The 23,404-nt window shown below is 35.9% G+C and overlaps 1 long non-coding RNA gene across 2 annotated transcripts in view; it reads right to left on the bottom strand.

Moving 5' to 3' along the window:
• Positions 1-23,404, bottom strand: part of LOC129047939 (uncharacterized) — a 215,800-nt gene that overhangs the window by 64,553 nt on the left and 127,843 nt on the right. The window contains exon 4 of one of the 2 annotated variants that reach the window (XR_008509855.2): positions 3,174-3,427. The exons of the other annotated variant lie outside the window; for it this stretch is intronic. This is a non-coding gene — a long non-coding RNA (uncharacterized LOC129047939). Of the gene's footprint in view, positions 1-3,173; positions 3,428-23,404 lie in introns of those variants that run through there. 2 annotated transcript variants of the gene reach the window in all.

The following is a 23,404-nucleotide window of genomic DNA, read 5'->3' as shown; positions in this document are numbered from 1 at the left end:
AAGGACTTTTGTAGTGGGACAACTACAGAATGTGTAACTTACACATAATGAGAATACTGGAAGAGAAGAAACAGAGAAAGAAACAGAAGAAATGTTTGAAACAATAATGACTGAAAATGACCTCCAAAGTAATGTCAGATACCAAACCACAAGTCCAGGATGCTCACAGGACAACAAGGAGGATAAATGCCAAACACACCCACACCCACACCTAGGCATATCATTTTTAAACTATATAAAACCAAACAATTGAGAAAAATTTTTGAAGGAGATCAGAGGGGAAAAAAAAATCACCTTAGCTATAGAGAAACAAAGATAAGAATTGCACGACTTTCCTCAGAAACCATGTAAGCAAGAAGAGAGTAGAGGGAACTATTTACAGTGTTGAGAGCAAAACTGCCAACCTATAGTTCTATATCATGTAAAATTATTCTTCAAAAGTGAAAGAGAAATAAAGTCTTTCTTAGACAAACCCAAATGAAAAAAATTTTTGACAGTAGACATGCTTTGCAAGAAATGTTAAAAACAAAATTCTTTAGAGAGAAGGAAAATCTTATAGGTCAGAAACTTGGTCTACATGAAGAAAGCATTAAAGAAGAAATAAGTTAAAGTAAAATAAAACCTTTTTTTATTCTTAATTGATCTAACAGATAACAACTTATTCAAAAGAGTCATAGCAACAATGTATTCAATTAGGTATGCTTATGTATATGTCATATACATATATATGCATGTTTACATACAAATGAAATGAATAATAAGAATCATACAAAGAATGGGGAGCATTAAATGTATCTGGTTAACATAAAGCACTCACACTAACTGTGAATGGTATACTGTTATTTAAATGTGGACTTGGATTAGGTTTTTTTATTTTTACAAATTATAAAGCAAGCACAAAACAAATAAACAATGAATACAACTGATATGCTAAAACAGGAGAGAAAACAAAATTATATAAAAAGCTCAATTAAAACCACAAAAAGCAAAGAAAAAAGAGTGGAAGACAAAAGTAGAAAAGTAGTAGCAAAGAATAAGAGTAACAAAAGGAAAAGAGTAACAATATGGTAAATATTAGTCCAAATATATCTGTAGTCACTTTGAACATCAATAGCCTAAATACACTAAATAAAAGGCAGAGATGGTCAGAACAGAACAAAAAATAAGATGCTACTATGTGCTGTCTACAAGAACCCCACCTTAAATACAAAGACATATAGAATAAAAGTAAATAGATGTGGAAATATGTCATGCTAACACTAATCAAAAGAAAACAAGAGTATATTAATTTGAGACAGAGCAGACTTCACAGCAATGTAAGTTATCAAGAATAAAGAAGACTATTACGTAATGATGTAGGGTTCAATTATTCAATAAGACATAATAATTCTAAATGTATATATGCCTAACAACAGAACACCAAACTAAATGAAACAAAAGCTAATAGAACTGCAAAGAGAAATAGATTAATTCATTGTGATAGTTGGAGACCTCAAAAATTCTATCAAAAATGAACAGATCCAGTATGGAGAAAATCAGTAAGAACATAGTTGAACTGAAAAACACCATCAATCAACTAAATGTAAGGGACACCTATAGAGTATTTTATCCCAAGAGCAGCAGAATACACATTCTTCTTAAGCTCACATGAAACCTTTACCAATATAGATCACATTCTGGGCTATAAAACACACACTAACCAATTTAAAGAAAAAGGAATCATAAAGCATCTGCTCACAGAACTCAGTGGAATTAAGCTAGAAGTCTGTAACAGAAATATAACAGAAAATTTCCAAAATAGTTGGAGATTAAGCAACACACTTGTCAATAATACATGGGTCAAAGAAGAAATAGTCAATAAAACAAGATATTTTTAACTAAATGGAAATAAAAACACAAATTAATACAATTTTAGGATGCAATGAAAACAGTGTTTAGAAGGAAGTGCATAGCTTTGAATGTACATATTAGAAAAGAAAAAAATCACACTTTGGAAGAAAAGAAGACAACGATTTAATAAAAATATGCCAAAATGATTTGTGGTACTCTAACTAACCTTCCTCTCATTTCTGCTCTCAAGCTTATCTGTCATCCTGAAAATTACACTCCAGATTCCTAAAAACTAAGGGAGTAAAACAAAGTTAGAACCCTTTAAAAGACTCTTTTTTCAAAGAATGATTATCCGGTCTCTCTGGTGGGTCTTACGATGACCCCAATCAAGTCATGTCTTTATTTGACCCCATTCAAACTTATGAGGTACTGAAGCCTCTCTTTGGGAAGTGTTTGTTGAATGTTTTGACATCCATTTTTGCTTGGGACAATAGACAATGGTTGGGAAAAACTATAGAGTAGCCAAAAACCTTAAAGGAAAAGCTTATGTGTGAGATGTATATAAGAGCTTTGAAAAGCTCTGACTTATACTTGGGAATGTAGAAGACTGTGTGAATATGTAGCACTGTGCCAAGCTCATTAGACATCTGAGAAGGCCCTAAGCCCTCACATTCTAAGTGGCCTTGAGTCTCTGAGCAAAGGAAGTGGTGACTAAGGCAGAGTTGTAAACTGTCTGTCTGAGTGTTGAAAGCATACTTCATCATATATATAAGACCCCTTAGCAAAGGCTGTGAGATTTATTGGTTCCAGGGCATTAAGGAAACCTCTTCTAATGATTAGCTAACCATCAAACTTACCAAGTAGAGATTACAGTGGCCACAAATGAGAAAGATACAGACTTTATAGAATTAGTTCAGAAGTCACTAAACCAACCAACAGCAACAATTAAACAAGTAGCTATAAAAAACTCTGGGGAAGAGGGTGAATCTGATTTCCAGAGTTGCCACATTATATTATTTAAAATACTCAGTTTTTAACAACAACAACAACAACAAAATGAGACTTGCCAAAAACACAAGAAAATATGAACCATAGACAGGAAAAAAAGGCAATTCTTAGAAACTGTGCTTGAGGAGGCCCAGATTCTTGACCTACTGGACAAATACCTTAAGTCAGCATTTATAATTATATTCAAAGACCCAGAGAAAACTAGTTCTAAAGAATTTTTTTAAGACTGATATCACACTAAAGAGAAAATATCAATACAGAAATGGAAATTTTTAAAAAAAATAAACACTTGGAGTTGCAAAGTACAATATACCACTATGAAAAACTCAGGTGCAGATGGAGCAAAATGACCAATTATAACCTCCAGTGATCATCCCTGTACAGGAACAATAAATTAAACAATTTTCCACATAAGAAAGCACCTTCATAAGAACCAAAAATCAGGTGAATGATCACAGTACCTGGTTTCAATGTCATATCAATGGAAGAGTCACAAAGGAGAGTAGAAAACAAAGCCTTGAATTGCTGACACCACTTCTCCTCCATCCCTTAGCTGTGGCTGCATGGCGTGGAGAGACAATCTGTCCATCTAGAGGAGGAAAAGTTCAGTAATTTTGGGACTTTGCATTGGAACTTAGTGCTGCCTATCACAGCAGAAAGCAACACAGGGCAAACTTCAGCTAGCACCCAGAAAAGAGCATTTTGACTGGATCAAGCCAGAGGAGAATTGTCCATCCCAGTGGTCAGAACCTGAGTTCCTGTTAATCCCACCACCACCAGCTACAGTGTTCTGGGGACATAAATAAACTTCAAAGGCAGTCTAGGCAACAAGGGCTGTAATTCCTAGGCAAGTCTTGAAGTTGTGCTGGGCTGGGATCCAATAATCTTGGGGTATACATGACCTAGTGAGATGCAAGCTAAAGTGGCCAACAAAGCTTGCATCATGCCTCTCCCAACCACAGGCAATGCAGCTTTGGGAGCGATACCTTCTTTGGACTTGAGAGAGAAGAGAGAAGAGTAAAGAGGAATTTATCTTTGCAACCTGGATACCAGCTCAGCCACAGTAGAATAGGGCACAAGGTGGATTCCTGAGGCCCCCATTCCGGGCACTACCTCCTGAATGACATTTCTACACATACTGTGGGCCAAGAGGGAACACACTGCCTTGAAGGGAAGAACACAGTTCTGGTGGGATCCATCATCTGCTAACTAAAGAGCCCTTGGGCCTTAAATAAACACCAGTAGTAGCCAAGCAGTATTCACCATGAGCCTTGGGTAAGACTTAGTGCTGTGCTGGCTTCAGGTGTGACCAGCACTTTCCCAGCTGTGGTGGCCATGAGGAAAGCCTCCTTCTGCTTGAGAAAAGGAGAGGGAAGAATAAAGGGGACTTTGTTTTGCAGCTTAGGCACCAGGTCAGCCATAGTGAGATAGAGCACCAAGTGGGCTCCTGGGAGCCCCAATTACAAGCATTGGCTCCTGGATAACATTTCTGGGCTTGACCTGGGCCAGAAGAGAGCCCACTTCTCTGAAGGGAGAGACAGAGACCTGGCAGCGTTTACCACAAGCTGACCGAAGAGCTGTTGGGCCATGAGTAAACATCAGTGGTAGCCATGGGCCTGGGGTGGCAGTGCACATGGGAAGAGAGTTCTTCTGCTTGAGAGAAGGAGAGGGAAGAGTGGGAAGGACTTTATCCTGTGGCTTGGATGCCAGCTCAGCTGCAACAGAATAGAACACCAAGGAGATTTCTAAGGTTCCACACTCCAGGCCTTGGCTCCTGGATGGCATTTCTAGATCTGTGCTGAACCAGGGAAAAGCTTGCCACCTGGATGGGGAAGGACACAAGCCTGGCTAGGTTTGCCATATACTGATTGAAGAGCCGTTGGGCCTTGAGTGAATATTGGTGGTAGCCAGGGAGTGATTCCTATGGGCCATGGTTGAAACTCAGTGCTGTAGTGGCTTCAGGTTAAACGAAGCACTGTTCCAGTAGTAGTGACCACAGGGGTACTTGTGTCACCCCTCTTTCAGATCCAGGCAGCTCGTCACAAAGAGAGAGACTTCATTTGTTTGGAGGAAAATAAGGGAAGAGAACAAGAATCCCTGTCTGGTAATCCAAGGAATTCTCTTAGATTATATCCAAGACCCCCGAAGTGGTACCTAATTGAGTCTGCAAGAAGCATAACATTACTAAGTTTAGGGTGCTCCCTAATGCATATATAGCTGTAGTGACCAAAAACTTAGATTACAACACTCAATTCCCTTTGAATACTTGGAAACTCTTCCCAAGAAGGACAGGTACACACAAGCCCAGACTGCAAAAACTACAATAAATACCTAACTCTTCAATGCCCAGACATTGATGAACATCAGCAAGCATCAGGACAATCCAGGAAAACAGACCTCACCAAACAAACTAAATTAAACACCCGTGACCAATCCTGGAGTTACAGATAAATGTGACCTTTTTAGAGAGAGAATTCAAATGAATTGTTTTGAAGAGGCTCAGTGAAGTTCAAGATAACACAGAGAATGAATTCAGCATCCTATCATATAAATTTAACAAAGAGATAGAAATAATGTTTAAAAATCAAGCAGAAATGTCAGGAGTTGAAAAATTCCACTGACACGCTGAAGAATGCATCTGAGACTCTCAACAGCAGAATGGACCAAACAGAAAAATTAAAGATCTTGAAGACAGGCTATTTGAAAATACACGGTCAAAGGAGGCAAATGAAAAGCAAAAAATGTAATGAAGCATGCCAACAAGATATAGAAAATAGCTTCAAAAGGACAAATATGAGACTATTGGCCTTAAAGAGGAGGTAGAGATCAAGGTAGAAATTTTATTCAAAGAAATACTAACAGAGAAATTCCCAAAGCTAGAGAAAGATATCAAGATTCAAGTACAAAAAGATTACAGAACACCAGGCTGACTGGGCCCAAACAAGACTATCTCAAGACATTGAATAATCAAACTCCCAAAGGTTAAAGATAAAGAAAGGATCCTAAAAGCAGCAAGAGAAAAGAAATAAATTACATACAAAGGAACTCAAATGCATGTGGCAGCAGACTTCTCAGTGGAAACCTAACACGCCAGGAGAGAGAGGCATTACATTTTTAAAGTGCTGAAGAAATAAAACTTTTTATACTAGAATAGTACATCCAATAAAATTATCATTCAAACATGAAGGAGAAATAAAGACTTTCTCAGAAAAAAAAAAAAAATGCTGAAGGATTTTGTTAACACCAGACCTGTCTTACAGAAAATGCTAAAACAAGTTCTTCAATCTGAACAGACATTAATGAGCAATAAGAAATCACCTGACAGTATAAAACTCACTAGTAATAGTAAGTATAGTAAACACAGACAAACACAGAATATTATAACATTGTAATTGTGGTATATAAATTACTTATGTCTTGAGAAGAAAGACTGAAATATGAACCTACCAAAAATAACAACTACAACAACTTCAAGGCATAGTATAATAAGATATAAATAGAAGCAACAAAAAGTTTAAAAGTGGGAGCATGAAGTTAAAAGGTGGATTTTTTATTAGTTTTCACTTTGCCTGTTGTTAGTTTGTTTGTGCAATGTGGTAAGTTGTCAAGAATTTAAAACAATGGGTTTTAAGATGTTATTTGCAAGTCTTGTGGTTACCTTAAATAATAAAACCTACATACAACTGATACATAAAAAAATTAAAAGCCAGAAATTAAAACTTACCACCAGAGAAAATCACCTTCACTAAAAGGAAGACAAGCAGAAAGAATGGAAGGAAGAGAAAAACACAAAACCATCAGAAAACAACAAAAATGGAAAGAGTAAGTCCTTACTTATCAATAATAACATTGAATATAAGTGCACTAAACTCTCCAACCAAAAGACATAGAGTGGCTGAATGGATTAAAAATGCAATAGCCAATGATCTATTTCATATAAGATTGGTAACCAGAATACATATGCAGCTCAAACAACTCAATAGGAAAATATCTCATAATCTGATCAAAAATATGCAAAAGATCAGAATAGATATTTCTCAAAAAAAGACACACAAATGGCAAATAGGTATATAAAAAGGTGCTCAACATCACTGATCATCAGAAAAATATAAAGAAAAGCTACAATAAGATATTGTCTCACCCTAGTTAAAATGACTTTTATCCAAAAGAAAGGCAATAACAAATTCTGGGGAGGATGTGGAGAAAAGGGAAACCTGTAACACTGTTGGTGAGAGTGTAAATTAGTACAACCACTGTGGAGAATAGTATGGAGGATCCTCAAAAATTAAAAATAAAACTACCATATGCTCGAGTAATCCATTGATAGTTATATACCCAAATGAAAGGAGATCAGTATATTGAAGAGATATCTACACTTTCATATTTATTGCAGCACTGTTCACCAATACTGCAGGAAAGCAAGATTTGGAAGCAACCTAAGTGTCCATCAACAGACAAATGGATAAAGAAAATGTGGTATATGTACACAAGAAGTACTATTCAGCCCTAAAAAAGATCCTGTCATTTGCACCATTATAGATGGAACTGTAAATCAACTATGTTAAGTGAAATAAACCAGGCACAGAAAGACAAACTTCACACACTCTCACACATTTGTGAAATCTAAAAATTAAATCACTTGAACTGATGGAGATAGAGAGCAGAATGATGGTTACCAGAAGCTGGCAAGAGTAGTGGGAGGCAGAGAAGAAATGGGGATGATTAATGATGACAAAATATAGTTAGATAGAATAATAAGATCTAGTATTTGATAGTATAACAGAATGATCACAGTTACGAATAATTTATTGTACTTTTAAAAATAACTAAAAAAGGTAGAGCGCAGTGGCTTATGCCTGTAATCCCAACACTTTGGGAGACCTCAGGTGGATGGATCACCTGAGGTTAGGAGTTTGAGACCAGCCTGACCAACATGGTGAAACCCCATCTCTACTAAAAATACAAAAATTAGCTGGGCGAGGTTGCGGGTGCCTGTAATCCCAGCTACTTGGGAAGCTGAGGCAGGAGAATCGCTTGAACCTGGGAGGCAGAGGTTGTAGTTAGCCGAGATCAAGCCATTAGACTCCAGCCTGGGAAACAGAGTGAGACTCTGTCTCTAAATAAATAAATAAATAACGAAAAGAGTATAATTTGATTGTTTGTAACACAAGGAAATGATAGATGTTTGAAGTGATATATATCCTACTTACCCTGATGTAATTGTTACACATTGTATGCCTTTATCAAAATGTCTCACTTACCCCATAAATTATACACCTACTATTTACCCATAAACATTAAAAATAAAAGTTAAATAAAAAAAGAAAAATTCAATAAAGGGCTTGAGCAGCGTATTTGATCAGGCAAAAGAGTCAGCGAATTTAAATATAGATCAATTAAAATTATCTAGCATAAGAAACAACAGCAACAACAAAAAGAATGGAAGGAAAAAAGGAAGAACAAAAAGGAGGGAGCAATAAAGAAAGAGCAGAGCTTCAGAGAACTATGGGACATTATCAAAAGTATGTAAATATACATAATACACATCCCAGAAGAACAGAAAAAGAAAAATGTTTGAGGTAGTAGAGGTCAGGCAGTAGAGACTTCGTAGAATTAGTCTGTAGTTTGAGGAAAAAATGGCTAAAAATTTCCCAGTTTTGATAGAAATAAACAAACATTGGTCTACACGTTCAAAAACCTCAGCAAACTCTAAGTAAGACAAACTAAAGCAAATCCACACCTAGATACATCACAATCAAACTGTGGAAAGCGAAAAAAAAAAAAAAAGATAAAAATCTTTTCTTTTTTTTTTTTTTTTTTGAGACAGAGTCTCACTTTATTGTCCAGGCTGGAGTCCAGTGGCATGATCTCAGCTTACTGCCACCTCTGCCTCCCAGGTTAAAGCCATTCTTCTGCCTCAGCCTCGCAAGTAGCTGAGACTACAGGCATGTGTTACCACACCTGGCTAATTTTTGTATTTTTAGTAGAGATGGGGTTTCGCCAGGTTGATCAGGGTGGTCTCGAACTCCTGACCTCAAGTGATCTGCCTGCTTCGGCCTCCCCAAATGCCTGGATTACAGGCATGAGCCACTGCATCCGTCCAAAGATAAAATCTTGAAGGCCACAAATGATTTATTATGGACAGGGATCTTTCATAAGATTGAAAAGTTTTTTCTCTTCTGGAACCGTGGAGGTCAGAAAGCAGTGAGATGACATATACTAAGTGATGAAAGAGAAAGCTGACAATCATGAATTCTGTATCTAGCAAAACTATCCTTCCAAAATGAAGAAGAAATGAATACATTCCCAGATACATATAAACTGATATATGTCCCTAGCAGTCCTGTCTTATAAAAAGTACTAAAGAGTGTATTTCACACTGAAATGAGAGCACATTGTATTAGTCAGCATTCTGCACAGAAACAGAACCAGTAGAAGACCTACGTGTGTGTGTGTGTGTGTGTAATTTATTATGGAATATGATGTTTGTAATTAGGAGGCAGAGAAGTCTCACCATCTGCTCTCTATAAGCTGAAAGCCAGTGGCGTAATTCAGTCTGAGTTTGAAGCCCTGAGAACCAGGCAGCCAATGGTGCAACTCCCAGTCCAAATTCAAAGGCCTGAGAATCAAGGGGCAGGGTGGCGCACTCATGTAAATCCTGGAGCTTAAAGGCCTAAGAATAGGAGCTCTGACATCTGAGGGCAGGAGAAGATGGTCCCAGCTCTAGAAGACAGAAAATTTGCTCTTTCTCTACTTTTTTGTTCTATTAGGGCCCTCAATATACATTAGATGATGACCACTCACTTTTGGTGAGGGCAGAACATTTTTACTCAGTTTACTGATACAAACGCTAATATTTTGTAGAAGTGCCCTCACAGACACACAACAGAACTGACGTTTTACAGCTTATCTGGTCATCATTTAGCCCAGTCAAGTTGACACAAAATTAATCATCATACATATTAAATGGTAACTCAAAACCACGTGAAAAACTAAAAAGCATAGTAAATGTAATGACATAGATAAATATCAAAGAATATAGAAATACATCTTCTATTTGTATAATGTATAAATATATCCTTTGTAACTTTTGCTTCCTATCTTAATAATGTATGTTAAGTTGATGGATATACAATGTATATAGATATAATTTGAAACAATAAAGCATTAAGGGGGGGCAAAACAATATAGAAGCAAAATATTTGTATGCCATATTAGTTTGCTAAGGCTACCATAATAAAGCACCACAGACTGGGTGGTTTAAACAAATAAAATTTATTTTCTTACAGGTCTAGAAGCTAGAGAAGTCCAAGATCAAGGTGTTAGCAGGGCTGGTATCTTCTGAGGCCTCTCTCTTTGGCTTGTGAATTGCCATCTTCTCCCTGTGTGTTCACATGTTTCTCCCTCTATACATATCTGTGTCTACATTTCTTCTTCTAATAGTAAAACATGACATCTTAATTTAGAGTCCATCCTAATGACCCCATTTTAACCTAATTACCCCTTTAAAGACCCGATCTCCAAATATATCATATTCTGAAAGACTGAGTGTTAGAACTTCAACATACTAATTTTGGGGAACATAAGCCCATAATATGTACTATTAAAGTTAAATTGGTATTAATTCAAACTAGATTATTATAAGTTAAGATCCTTAATGAAATTCCAAGGACAACTGCTAAGAAAACAACTGAGAAATATTTAGTAAAAGATGATGACGGAATTAAATGTCAAAAAAAATCAATTTAACAAAAAAATGGCAGTAATGAAGAAAATAACAAACAAAAAAGACATGGAAGGTTAAAAGTATATAGCAAAATGGTAGACGTCAATTCTACCATGTCAGTTATTACATTAAATGTAAATTGATCAAATACTACAATTAAAGTTAGAGATTGAAAGAATGGCTAAAACAATGATCCATCTATGTGCTGTTGATACTTTAGATTTAAAGATACAAACAGATTGAAAATAAAAGGCCAGAAAAAATGTATACCAAGTAAACGGTAACACAAAGAGAGTTTGGAGTGGTTATACTAATATCAAAAATAAAAAATAGACTTTAAGACAAAAAAAAATTGTTACCAGAGAAACAAAGGGTGTTTTATAATGATAAAAATGTCAGTCCATCAAAAGGATATAACAATTATTAACAGAACAATGGAGCCCCAAAAATCCATGAAGTAAACAATGATAGAACTGAACAAAGAAAGAGACAACTCAATAATCAGTGTTGGTGACTTCAATACTAGATAAACAACTAGACAGGAGATCCCAGGATGTGGAAAATTTGAACAACGCTGTAAATGAACTAGACCTGAAAGACATCTGTAGAACACTCCATCAACAACAGCATGATACACATTCTTCTCAAGTGCACGTGGAACATTCTCCAAGACAGGCCATATGTTTGGCCACAAAACCCATCCTAACAAATTCAAAAGAATTGAAAACAAACAAATTATGTTCTCTGACCCCAAAGAAAGGAAACTTAAAGTAAATAACAAGAAAATTTCAGAAATTCACAAATGCAGGGAAATTAAATAACATTTCTAAACCACCAATGGGTCAAAAAAAGAAATCAGAAAGTAAATTAGAAAATGTTCTGTGATGAATAAAACAAAAACACCACATACCAAAACTTAAGGAATGAAGTGAAAGTAGGACACAGAAGGAAATTTCTCATTGTAAACACCTACATTAAAAAGAAGTTTGCAAATCAGTCACTTACACTTCTACCTTATGAAACAAAAAAAAAAAGAAAGAAAAATCTAAACCCAATTAAAGCAGATGGAAGAAAACATCAAAGATTGGATTCGGAATACACAAAATTGACAATAAGAAAACTAGACAAATAATCAATGAAACCAAATGCCGATTATTTTGAAAAGATCAACAAACTGACAAAATGTTAGCAATACAAACCAAGAAGAAAAGAGAGAAGAGAAATTACTATCACCAGGAATGAAAGAAGAGACATCACTAAAAACATCACAGAAATAAGAGAATATTATGAACAATTATATGCCAACAAATTAGATCATCAAGATGAAGCAAACATTTATCAGCACATATAAAGAATTATAAACTATGAGTGAGATTTATCTCAGAATGTATGCATAGTTCAATGTATGAATATTGATCAATATAATGTAACATAATAATATAATAAAGGGGAAAAACACATGATCATCTCAACAGACAGAAAATCTTTTGACAAAATTCAATACTCCTCATGATGAAACACTTAAAAAACAAAAAAAGAGGGAAACTATTTTAATCTAATAAATCATATCTATGAAAAACCCACAGTTAACTTTATCCTTAATCATGAAAAAACTGAACATTTGTCACTTAAGATCATGAGAAAAGGGAAAGATATTAACTCTTGCCGCTTTCATTCAATATTGTGCCGGAGGTTAGACAAAAAAAAAAAAAGAAAAAGAAAACTCAAAAGCATCCAGATTGGAGAGAAAAAACAAAACTATCTCTATTTGCTAGAGACATGTTATATAAAAATCCTAAATAATGCACATACATGCACTCACACACAAAACTGTTAGAGTAATAAATATTTACAGCAAGGTTGTAATATACAAGCTCAATATACAGAGTCAATTGTATATATATTAGCAATGAATGATCATAATAAAAAAAATAATAAAAAAAGAAATTAGCTTATAAAGTTAAAAAGTTATAGTAAGCTAAGATTAATTCACTATTGAGGAAAGAAAAAATTTTAAATAAATTTAGTGGAGCCTAAGTGTATGGTGTTTCTGAAGTCTACAGTGATGTTTAGTAATGTCATAGACCTTCACATTCACTCACCACTCACTCACTCACCCAGAGCAACTTCCAGTCCTGCAAACTCTGTTTATGGTAAGTGCCTTATGCAGTATCATTTTTTATCTTTTATACTGTAGTTTCACTATACCTTTTTTATGTTTAGATACAGAAATACTTAGCAATGTGTTACATTTGCCTACAGTATTCACTTCAGTAACATGCTGTATGAATTTGTAGCTTAGTAGCAATGGGCTATACCATATAACCTAGGTGTATAGTAAGCTATACCATCTAAGTTTGTGTAACTACACTCTACAATGTTGCAGGACAACAAAATCACATAATGATGCATTTTTCAATGCATCCCATTAGTAAATGTTGCTTGACTGTTTATCCATGCAATGGAATATTACTTGATCACAAAAAAGGAAATACAGTACTAATATATGCTACAACTTGGATGAACCTCAAAAATATTAGTTTAGGTGAAAAATGGCCATTTTTATATGATTCTATTGATAAGAAATGTATAGAATAGGAACATTTATAGAGATAGGAGATTATTTGCCAGCAACTCGGGCAGTAGGAATGGGGTGTGACTGATAACATAAGGTTTCTTTTTGGGTTCATGAAAATCTTCTGGAGTTAGTAATGTTTGCACAATCTTGTGAATATACTAGAGACCATTGAATTGTACACTTCTAAATGGTGAATTTTATGGTATGTGAATTATTAATACATATTAATTTTATAAATAAAGGCTCTGAAGCATAAATAAATTTTCAGAGAGATAAGGGAAATATATAGTATTCAGAGAAATAATAAAAAATAACTGAATATAAAAAGGAATTGTCAAAGAACAAAATATTAAAAACTTTTAGAAAGTAAAATTTGATAGTAAATTAGGAAAAATGTCTCAAAGCAGAGGAAAGATATAAGTGAAGATATTCACAAAAAGTAGAGCAAAAAGACAGAGATGGAAAATTAGAGAAAACTTAAAGACCAGACAAGAGTACACCAGCCAGAGACAATGAATAGAGAAAACTGCTTGGTAACCTCATTATCAATGAAATAATTCTAGAAATTTTTCCAAAGTCAATGAATAAAATTTCAAATTGAAAGGCCTATGCTCAGGCACATTATAATTTTTCAGGACATTGGGAGCAAAGAGAAGATTCTCTGAGATTATGTATTGAAAATGCATAATATTCTCAAAATACTAGGAATCTAATTTTTTTTAATTTTTATCAACATTACTAAAACTGGAGATGATTGAGTGAGGTTTTCAAAACTCTGAAGGAAAATCATTTCTAATCTAGAAATCTAGACTCAGTTTAGCTAAAAATTACATGTGATGGTAAAATAAAGTTTTAAAAATTTTTTTATTATACTTTAAGTTTTGGCATACATGTGCAGAACGTGCAGGTTTGTTACATAGGTATACACGTGCCATGGTGGTTTGTTGCACCCATCAACCTGTCATCTACATTAGGTATTTCTCCTAATGCTATCCCTCCCCTAGCCCCCCATCCCCCGACAGGCCCCAGTGTGTGATGTTCCCCTCCCTGTGTCCATGTGTTCTCATTGTTCAACTCCCACTTATGAGTGAGAACATGTGTTTTGTTTTGTGTTGTTGTGTTAGTTTGCTGACAATGATGGTTTCCAGCTTCATCCAAGTCCCTGTGAGGAACATGAACTCATCCTTTTTTTATGGCTGCATAGTATTCCATTGTGTATATGTGCCACATTTTCTTTTCAAATTCCTGATAAAAGGTACAATAGAGATGCACTTTTGAGACCCAACTTGTTTAAAAATATCTTTATTTTCTTTTTCTAAATAAAGATATTTTTAAACAAGTTGGGTCTCAAAAGTGCATCTCTATTGCACCTTTTCTCAGGAATTTACCAGAGAATGTTATCTACTAAAACGATATTGTAAACCAAGAAGGAGGAATGCATGGATACAGGAAATGGAAGATCCACTTCAGAAGAAAGAGTCAAAGAAACTCCTAGGGGAGTGTTGAAGATCATAGGTGACAGCTGGGGTACCAGAACAGATTGAGGACAACTGCAGATCAGAAAACTCTAAGATTACTTTGGTAGAATAACTGATTTACCTGAATGTACTGCAAAAAGATATGGACAATCTGTGGGGTGTATGAGAATGATTTAGCAATTTAAAAATACACAAAAAGTAAGCAAATTTAAAAACAAATTAATAATTAATTACAAAAGAAAACAATCTGTACACAAAAGAGAGTACTCAAAGTATACTAAGTGGTATAGCTATGAAACATTCACTACATTTACATAGTCATAAAAATGTAAATAATACTGGTCTCACTAAAATTATTTTAGTATAATGATAACAAGAGGATAGGGAAATTGAGAGAGTGTTTGGTGAGGCCAGTGTGTATGTATTTTGGCAGGGAGGGTTTTCTGCAGTAGATTATACTAGTATTCAGCAAATACTTACTTTTCTTGTTGCCTCGCCCCTTTGGTGTAGACTTCGGAATATCATGTGCTTTGGCCAATGCAACATATATAGAAGCAATGTGAGCAGAGGCTTTCTAGGTGCCTGTGTGGTTTGACTTGACTGTCACATGTATTTCCTCATAAGCAGAGCATGCCCTGGGTAGTTTACTAGCTCCAGAATGACCCATGCAGCAGATCTGAAAATAACTCCACATCTTGAAGCAGAGCTCCTCACACCAATCTGTAGACTTATAATCAAGAAGCAAACATTTGTTTATATAACCAATAATATTTAGGGGGTCCTTTGTCATGCAGTATTATTTGAGCAATCTGAAAAAATAGTCATCCACACCCAGCTCCTTGATTTTTAATTTTTTTAATCATGGGAATACCCATTTTAATCATGGGTGATTAAATAATTTAAAAATCAAGAGTGTATATATTGATTAAAGATACAGTGCTGGCCGGGAGTAGTGGCTCACACCTATAATTTCAGCACTTTGGGAGACTGAGGCAGGAGAATCACTTGAGCCCACGAGTTCAAAAGCAGCCTGGGCAACAAAACAAGACTCCATCTCTGCAAACAGTTTAAAATTAGCTGGGCACAGTGGCATGCACCTATAGTCATGCTAAATGACACAGGATACAGGCTAAATGACAAAAGAATTATCTAAAAAAATGAAGGTGTTTATTTTTGGAAGAGAGAAAGAGAGCAAGGAGAGTGAGTTTGGGTAGCTGCTTCTTTTTTTCTTAACAAAGCTAGTAAAATTATGTGATCCTTCATATTATGTGATTGTATAACTGACAAATTAATGACTTAAAACAATAAAATATATACATATAATAGTAGTAATTGCTACAGCTAAAAGATAAAGCAAGACATTGTATCAGAATTTTGCAAAATTGAGTTGAAAATTGACCTGAGTGCTCCCTATGGAAATTTGAATGTCAAGCAGGTAGCTTTCTGGGGGTTTGTTTAGAGTTATTTCAACTAGTTTTTAAATTATTATCTCTCCTTCAAATGATCCCTATTTGTCTTCTTAAATTTTGTAGACAACCTAATTTTCTACCACTTTTCATCATTTAAGCATATTTTAGATGCATATGACTAACTACATTATAGAAATAATAACTACATAGATTAGTTATTTAAAGGAAGAATTGGGAGGGTATAGTTTATATTAAAATATTTCTCATAAATATTATCAATAACAACTAAGCTTCATTGCTGATTATGACAGTGCTATCTAATTGGGAAGATGTATCAGAGTATTTGTAGTAATTTAGAAGAAATATGAAGCTGAGACTTTTGGCTAACCATTAGGTTCTATTCTTCATTTATATTGGTGACCTTCTCTTACTCTTTAATCCTCAGAGATGTATGCTCAGGAAAATCAAAGAACAAGGTCATGATTTAATACAGCTGTATAACTACTCAAAGTGCAGTTTTAACAGCAAGCTTCTTGTCATCGCTCAAAGACATTTTAAAGCCTCAACACAAATGCTCACAAATTAATTATTTGTAATGTCCTCAATCCCCTTCTTGAATCTCTAGAGCTCCCACACTTTTTTAACCTTCACTTCCTAATAAGTGCTTAAAAAAGAATAATAGAAAATGTCATTAATTAGATGAATTCACAGCCTTATTTTCTTTGCTTAACTGATTTCCACAGCTTCCTGTTTGCAATCCTATTCTTTCCCACATTTTCTCTTAACATTTGCTATTAAACCCTCTTTCCCTAAGATCTTTTGAGATGAAAAGTTCACTAGAACAGTGAGGAAGTGGAGGATTAGCCATTCCCTGACCACTCATGGACAAACTAAAATGTACTAAAGGCTCTTCCGTTAGAACGGAATCATGCCATTGCCTGTAATCCTAATTTTTAATTTGTCTGTGACAAAATTATTTGAAATGAGCTTTTTAGGAACCAAGATAAAAAGCTTCCTAAAGGCCAGGCACAGCGGCTCATGCCTGTAATCCCAGCACTTTGGGAGGCCGAGGCTGGCGGATCACCTGAGGTCAGGAGTTGGAGACCAGCCTGGCCAACATGGCGAAACCCCGTCTCTACTAAAAATAAAAAAAAAATTAGCTGGGAATTGTAGCAGGCACCTGTAATCCCAGCTATTTGGGAGGCTGAGGCAAGAGAATCGCTTGAACCTGGGAGTTGGAGGTTGCAGTGAGCTGAGATTGTACCACTGTACTCCAGCCTGGGCAACAGAGTTGGATTCCATCTCAAAAAAGCTGCCTAGAGACTAGTGAAAAAAAATAGTGTAGCACTGTTTTGAAAGACAGCTTTTTTAGGTTGGCGTTTCTGCCAGAGGTCCCTTCTTTAGGTAACATATTTCAATTCAAGATAGAAGAGTGTTACTTAGAGCATAATGCCCTAGTAATCAATTTAGGTTTGAACATTTCATACATTTAGAGCTTAAGGTTTCAGTTTGGGGTATTCCTTGTGAGAGTCACTTTTTAAGAAAGTTTGGATCTGTTGGCATTCTGAAGATTGCATAGATTTCATGAGGCATGACGATGAGTTAGCTATAAAAGCATAAGGATTTATGGATTCTATGTCCTATTAACTGCACATAAGTTTAAAAGAAAGAGTATTGGGCTGTACAATATGCATTTCAGATTTTGCTGAATATAGAAATTTTGAAATGGCTTAAAGTGTTAGCAAAACCAAAACTCAGTTAAATTTACCCAATTCTGGTTTATACCACGGATTTAAGTCCTCTTCCCATTGGGTTGCTTCCCAGGGTGTGCATTATCTGTTGATTGCTTTGAAATATAGATCAATTTTAGCAAAAAATGATATAAACAGAAAGGAATATTTTGTTCTCCTGCGTCAAAACCGAAATGCAATCTAACATATAATTTATACTCTATATCATTGGGCTTGTTTTTTGTGTAGTAAAAAAAAAATGTTTTTTTTAGTACCTAAAAAGCTATTGTTTTGTATTATAATAAAAACTCTATTGATGTGCATCTGTAAAAGGTTTAAAGTTATTCTCAGTGTCACTTGTCTTAATGCCTTTGATCTTACTTTCAAATGTCACTTACATTACAGCTTATGAAATGTTACTTTAAGACTAAAAAGTATACAAACAGGTTGGCTTGTTAAATATCAGGCAAACAGATTAATGTGATTTGTTTAATTTCACCTCTAATAACTATAACAATGGAAAAAATCCTTTGTATTTTCTCCATTTCAACTATAGTATGTAGAACATATATGAAAGGTTTGTAGCTACACCTTCGATGTGACTACCATTATGGTCAGTGCTCTCAAATACATTTTTATCTTCAGGAGATAAACTGTAGTATATTGTATTCCATTTGGTTTTAGTAACTCCCATCAAAATTCAGATAAGTATCTGAACTTTGTTATCTGAACTTCACTCGAACTATCCAAACTTCCTTTAATTTGTGATTCAAGCCTGAAAATCTCATGAGAACAGATGCTCTTGTAGGTTTTCTTTACTTCCTGCTTCCATTGTGGGAAACAGGTTTCCACAGAAATTCTTACACGCATTAAGTCTGAATGCATGATGCCTAGGGACTTTTATCCATTCAAATTCAAATTCGATATTGTCTTTACCCAGTCAAAATTTCAGTTCTTTTCTGAACTTATCTTCTCATCTGAAGAAAGCTTAGTATCTCTATTATGTTCTAGTAGTTTTGGTCGCTGTTCTCTCCTTGAAACTCTTTCTTTGTTAATCCTCCATGGCATTGGTTTTTCTCAATACTCCATCTAGAAATACTTCATCTCTTGATGCTCCAGTTGCAGTTACATCTTCTCAATTTTTGCTTTGACCTTTGTTTACTCTGAATGATCCTGCATTATTTGGTATTTTCTGGACTTTTCATCCACATAGTACATGCACATTGAGCACATTTTGTGTGCCTGGCACTGTTACATGCACCAAATTCAAAGCAAGAAACAAAGGAAGAAAACCCCAAATCCTGCTCTCATGGAACACAACTCATATTGGGAGTAAGCAGATAAGCAATACAAATAATTAAAATATTTAATATATTAGATAGCTCTAAGTGCTATGGGGAGAACTAAAGCAGAGGGATGAAAGAAAGTCCTGGGAAGGGGCCTATTAGTAAGATTGGCAGGTAATTAAAACTTAAGGAAGTGAGGGTACAAAAAAGAGCTATCTGGAGGGAGGCCACTCAGGCAAAGAGAAAGCATCTGAAAAGACTTGGAGACTGGTGTATGCTTTGTATACCATTTGGCTCACTTTTCTTCTCTCTCTACATCTTGTCTATTGCTATGGAGTAAGTTGTCAACAAATATGCTCATAACTCTTGTTAAATAAAATGCATAGGAAGCCATTGGTTTGGACTGAGTTCCTGCACTTAGTCCCAACAGACCAAACCAAAATGGAGGCACTCATGCTAAAGTTCCACACCCCAAGCCAAAACTGACTTCACATCTGACATTCTGAGAAGCCAGAAACATGAGAGATAATAGCCAAAACCCCAAACCGACCAGTTTTAACTGGCATGGTAAGAAAGCCCTCCCTGCTTTTGATCTACAAGAAAAGTAACTTTGAAACAACCAATCCACTTTTTGTTCTCTGTTTCTGCTTTCATCAACCCATTTCTCTTTAGTAACCCATTTGTCCTTAGTAAAGGACAAAACCAATGTCCTTTACTAAGCCCATTGTAACACTCATTCTATTTTATAGAATAAGGTGTTTCTAACTCTAGAATTACAAAAGCCAGTTAAGATCTTGAAACTAAATTTGTTGTAATTTTATCTTTTATAGTTCTGGCAACCATGAAGGGACCCCAATGACATGTCCCTTGAGGAACACAAGAGAGACACTGCTGACCCCTTTTGAGGTTCTCTGTCTTCACAGAGCCTGGGGATTGTGAGTTTCTCTTTTAGGTCAAACTCTGCTCTTTTTTCATTGAGCTGTTTGATCTTATGGCTTTCAAATCCAGCGTTAGCTTGTATTGTGAGAGAGTACTTGACCTTTGGGTTTGCAGGAGCTGATGAATTACTGGCAAGAACTGAAGTTTTAAAGGTAAGTGACAGCAACTGCAGTAAGTGGTTTTTACTTCAGGAGGCACAAACACCAGCTCTTGGAATTTGCAAGCATTTGGGTACTGAAATGGTTTGGCTCTGTGTCCCCACTCAAATCTTATCCCAAATTGTGATCTCCACGTGTCAAGAGAGGAACCTGGTGGGAGGTGATTGGATCATGGGGGTGGTTTCCCCCATGCTGTTCTGATGATAGTGAGGGAATTCTCATTAGATACGACGGTTTTAAAAGTGGCACTCCTCACCCCCACTGCAGCATGTGCTCTGTCTCCTGCTGCCGTGTAAGAAGGTGCTTGCCTCTCCTTCGCCTTACACTATGATTGTAAGTTTCCTGAGGCTTCCCCAGCCATGTGGAACTGTGAGTCAAATAACCTCTTTTGTAATTAAATTACCCAGTCTCAGGTAGTATCTGTATAGCAGTGTGAAAACGGACTAATACAGGTGTTATCTGTTTGTTTCTTTTTATTGCACACTTAAGTAAGGGAGTCTTCAGGTGTCTGACTGGGTCAGATGGAAACTGAAAAATTACTGGCTAAGTGGATCAAGGGGATCTCAGAGCCAAAACCACAACTTGACTGGTAGACATGAGTTGGGCACTTCATAGCTATAGAGTGCTTACCACCAAAAAATAAATCTCCCATTTTAGGATAAACTGGACACAGAATGGGGTACTGCCTGTGAGGCTCAAGAAAATGCCCTTGAAACAAACTACATTGTGAAAGCATTACACAACCCAACCCAGTGGGGTTTTCCTCTCAGGCTTTTATCTTGGCTTTGAGAGATCCAAGATTCAGTGAAAAATCAGAATCCTTAATTTCTAAAGAACTGAGTACTACACTTTCCAGCTATTTCTGCCTTTACATATAAAAGTATTAGGCACCAGAAGATGCAAATACTTACAAAAATGATGAAATTTTACTAAAGATAATTTAAAATTACAATGGCCATTAGATGGAATATTCTAGATGAAGAACATTGCACTTAAAGAAGTGACTCTAAAAATGAGGGTTCCCAACTTAGGTCCATCTGGGGTCACGCCTATTGATGTGCAGAAGCTTCTGAAAAGATTTCCAAATATTTTATTGCCTCTTTTAAAGAATGCTTTTCAAAAGCAAATGAAAAGCTTAAGTGACTGATTGATAACAAAAATGGAATTGCCTAATCTTTTGCTTAGTCACTATCCTATCGAAGAAGAAGGCCAAAAGAATGCTAAAGTGTTTATAAAGGTTAGGCTCTCAGGTCAAGTGGGTTTGCTTCTTTATCAGAGCTATCCATGCTGAGTCCAGGCATAAAGAATGCTTTCTTTGTCCTATTTGTTAATGGGCTCCTCCCTGGAGTCATTAATCTAGTTAAGAAATAAACTAAATTGAAAAGACCACTCATGAAACGAAGTCAGTCTCCAAAATACACCTTTATGGCATTTGGCTGGCTGTTTTGAAGGTTTTTGTAAAAATTTACATCTATAAAGGAAAATTCCTGGAAATTTTTACATTGAAGAGAGAACCTGGATCTAAACAAGCCTCAATTTTGACCATTTTGCCTTAACCAGGCTTTCTACCTACACCTTTCTTTGCTTAGGATAAATGGGATCTTCAAAGAATAGATGATAATTTTTAACAAGTTCTGTGTGAATGTGATGAAGTCTCCTGTCCTGTGATAAAATTCCTCTTCTCTGGTTGCTGTAACTCCCTGGGGAAAGGGTTGATGACAATGGAGGCCCTTTGGGAAAATCTGTCTTTAGGCAGATAAGGGAAATTCAGAAAGACTCATCTCGCATTGTACTATTTTCCAAGTGCGTTTAGCTCGAAATAATATATCAAAGCAATATATTTTGGGATGGCATGTCCTGTGCCCTGAGCTGCTTCAATGGCTAGTTTTGTTTAAGAAGCAATTCGAGTATAATTGTTAAGAATGAGGAAATTAGGTGGACATTATGGGATACATTAGTCCTCCTTTAGCCAAGGTTTTGCTTTCTGTGGTTTTAGTTACCCAGGGTCAACTGCAGTCTGAAAATATTAAATAAAAGATTCCCAAAATAAACAAATTATAAATTTTAAATAGCCTGCCATTTTGAGTAGCACGATGAAACCTCACGCTGTTCTGTTCCAGCCCACCCAGGATGTAAATCACCCCTTTGTTCAGTATAAACAGGCTGTATGCATTACCTACTGGTGAGTCACTTTGTAGCCATTTCAACAATCAAATCAACTAACTGTTCTCATATCACAGTGCTAGTGTTCAAGTAACCCTTATTTTACTTAATACTGGCCCCAAAGTGCAAGAGTAGTGATGTCGACAATTCAGGTATGCCAACGAGAAGCATAACTGTTTGAAAGATCAGAGGTAAAAGTTTTTGACTTAATAAAGGAAAAAAAATGTGTGTGAGGTTGCTAAGATCTGTGATAATAATAAATCTCCTATTTATGAAATTGTGAAGAAGAAAAAAGAAATTTATGTATAGTGTACACAGGGTTCAGTACTATCTGTGGTTTCAAGCATCTCCTGGGGGTCTTAAAACATATCTCTTGTGGATAAGGGGGGGCTACTGAAATAACCCTTACAAAGATTATAACAGTGAGAGAGAGAGGTCTAGCACAGCTGACTCTATCTTGCTTTCAGCCTCACAGGCTGGCTGTCCTTTCTCATTCCTGGACACAGGCCAAGCTAACCATGGGAGGAATTTAGCTTATAGTTTATCTTTGAAACAAGAATGGTCATAATCCCTCCCTAAAACTGATCTCCTTATTGTCTGGGGACTGAAACTGCCTTTGTAAGACTAATGAAAGGCCACAAGATTAGGATTATGCAAGGAGCCTGAATTCTGATAAAATGTTGGTGTGTGTAGTCAAATGATAACCAGCCATTGTTCCATAGCCTGCTTTCCTGTAATCCTTTACTGCTCAAGAGTCATGAAGCCTGAGGTCACAGATTTGTAACTTCCCCACTTGCTCCTATAGATAACATTGCTATTGTAAAACATAAGATTGGTCTTCTGAGATGTTTGCCAGACTTTTGCATTCCAAGACCTACAACTGACTCCACCTGGACAGTTGACTCATAACTTAACAGGTCCTGTGACCTCCCACCCAGAGGCTGACTCAGCACATGAAGACCATTTTCCACATTCTTATAATTTCATCCCCAACCAATTAGCAGCACCCATTCCCTAGCCCCCTACCCACTAAATTATACATAAAAACCCAAGCCTCTGAGTTCTCAGAGAAGCTGATTTGAATAATAATACATTCTTG

This window comes from Pongo abelii, chromosome 1, assembly GCF_028885655.2.
Source record: "Pongo abelii isolate AG06213 chromosome 1, NHGRI_mPonAbe1-v2.0_pri, whole genome shotgun sequence".
Classification (NCBI taxonomy): Eukaryota; Metazoa; Chordata; class Mammalia; order Primates; family Hominidae; genus Pongo; species Pongo abelii.
This window is presented reverse-complemented; position numbering and strand designations above follow the sequence as displayed.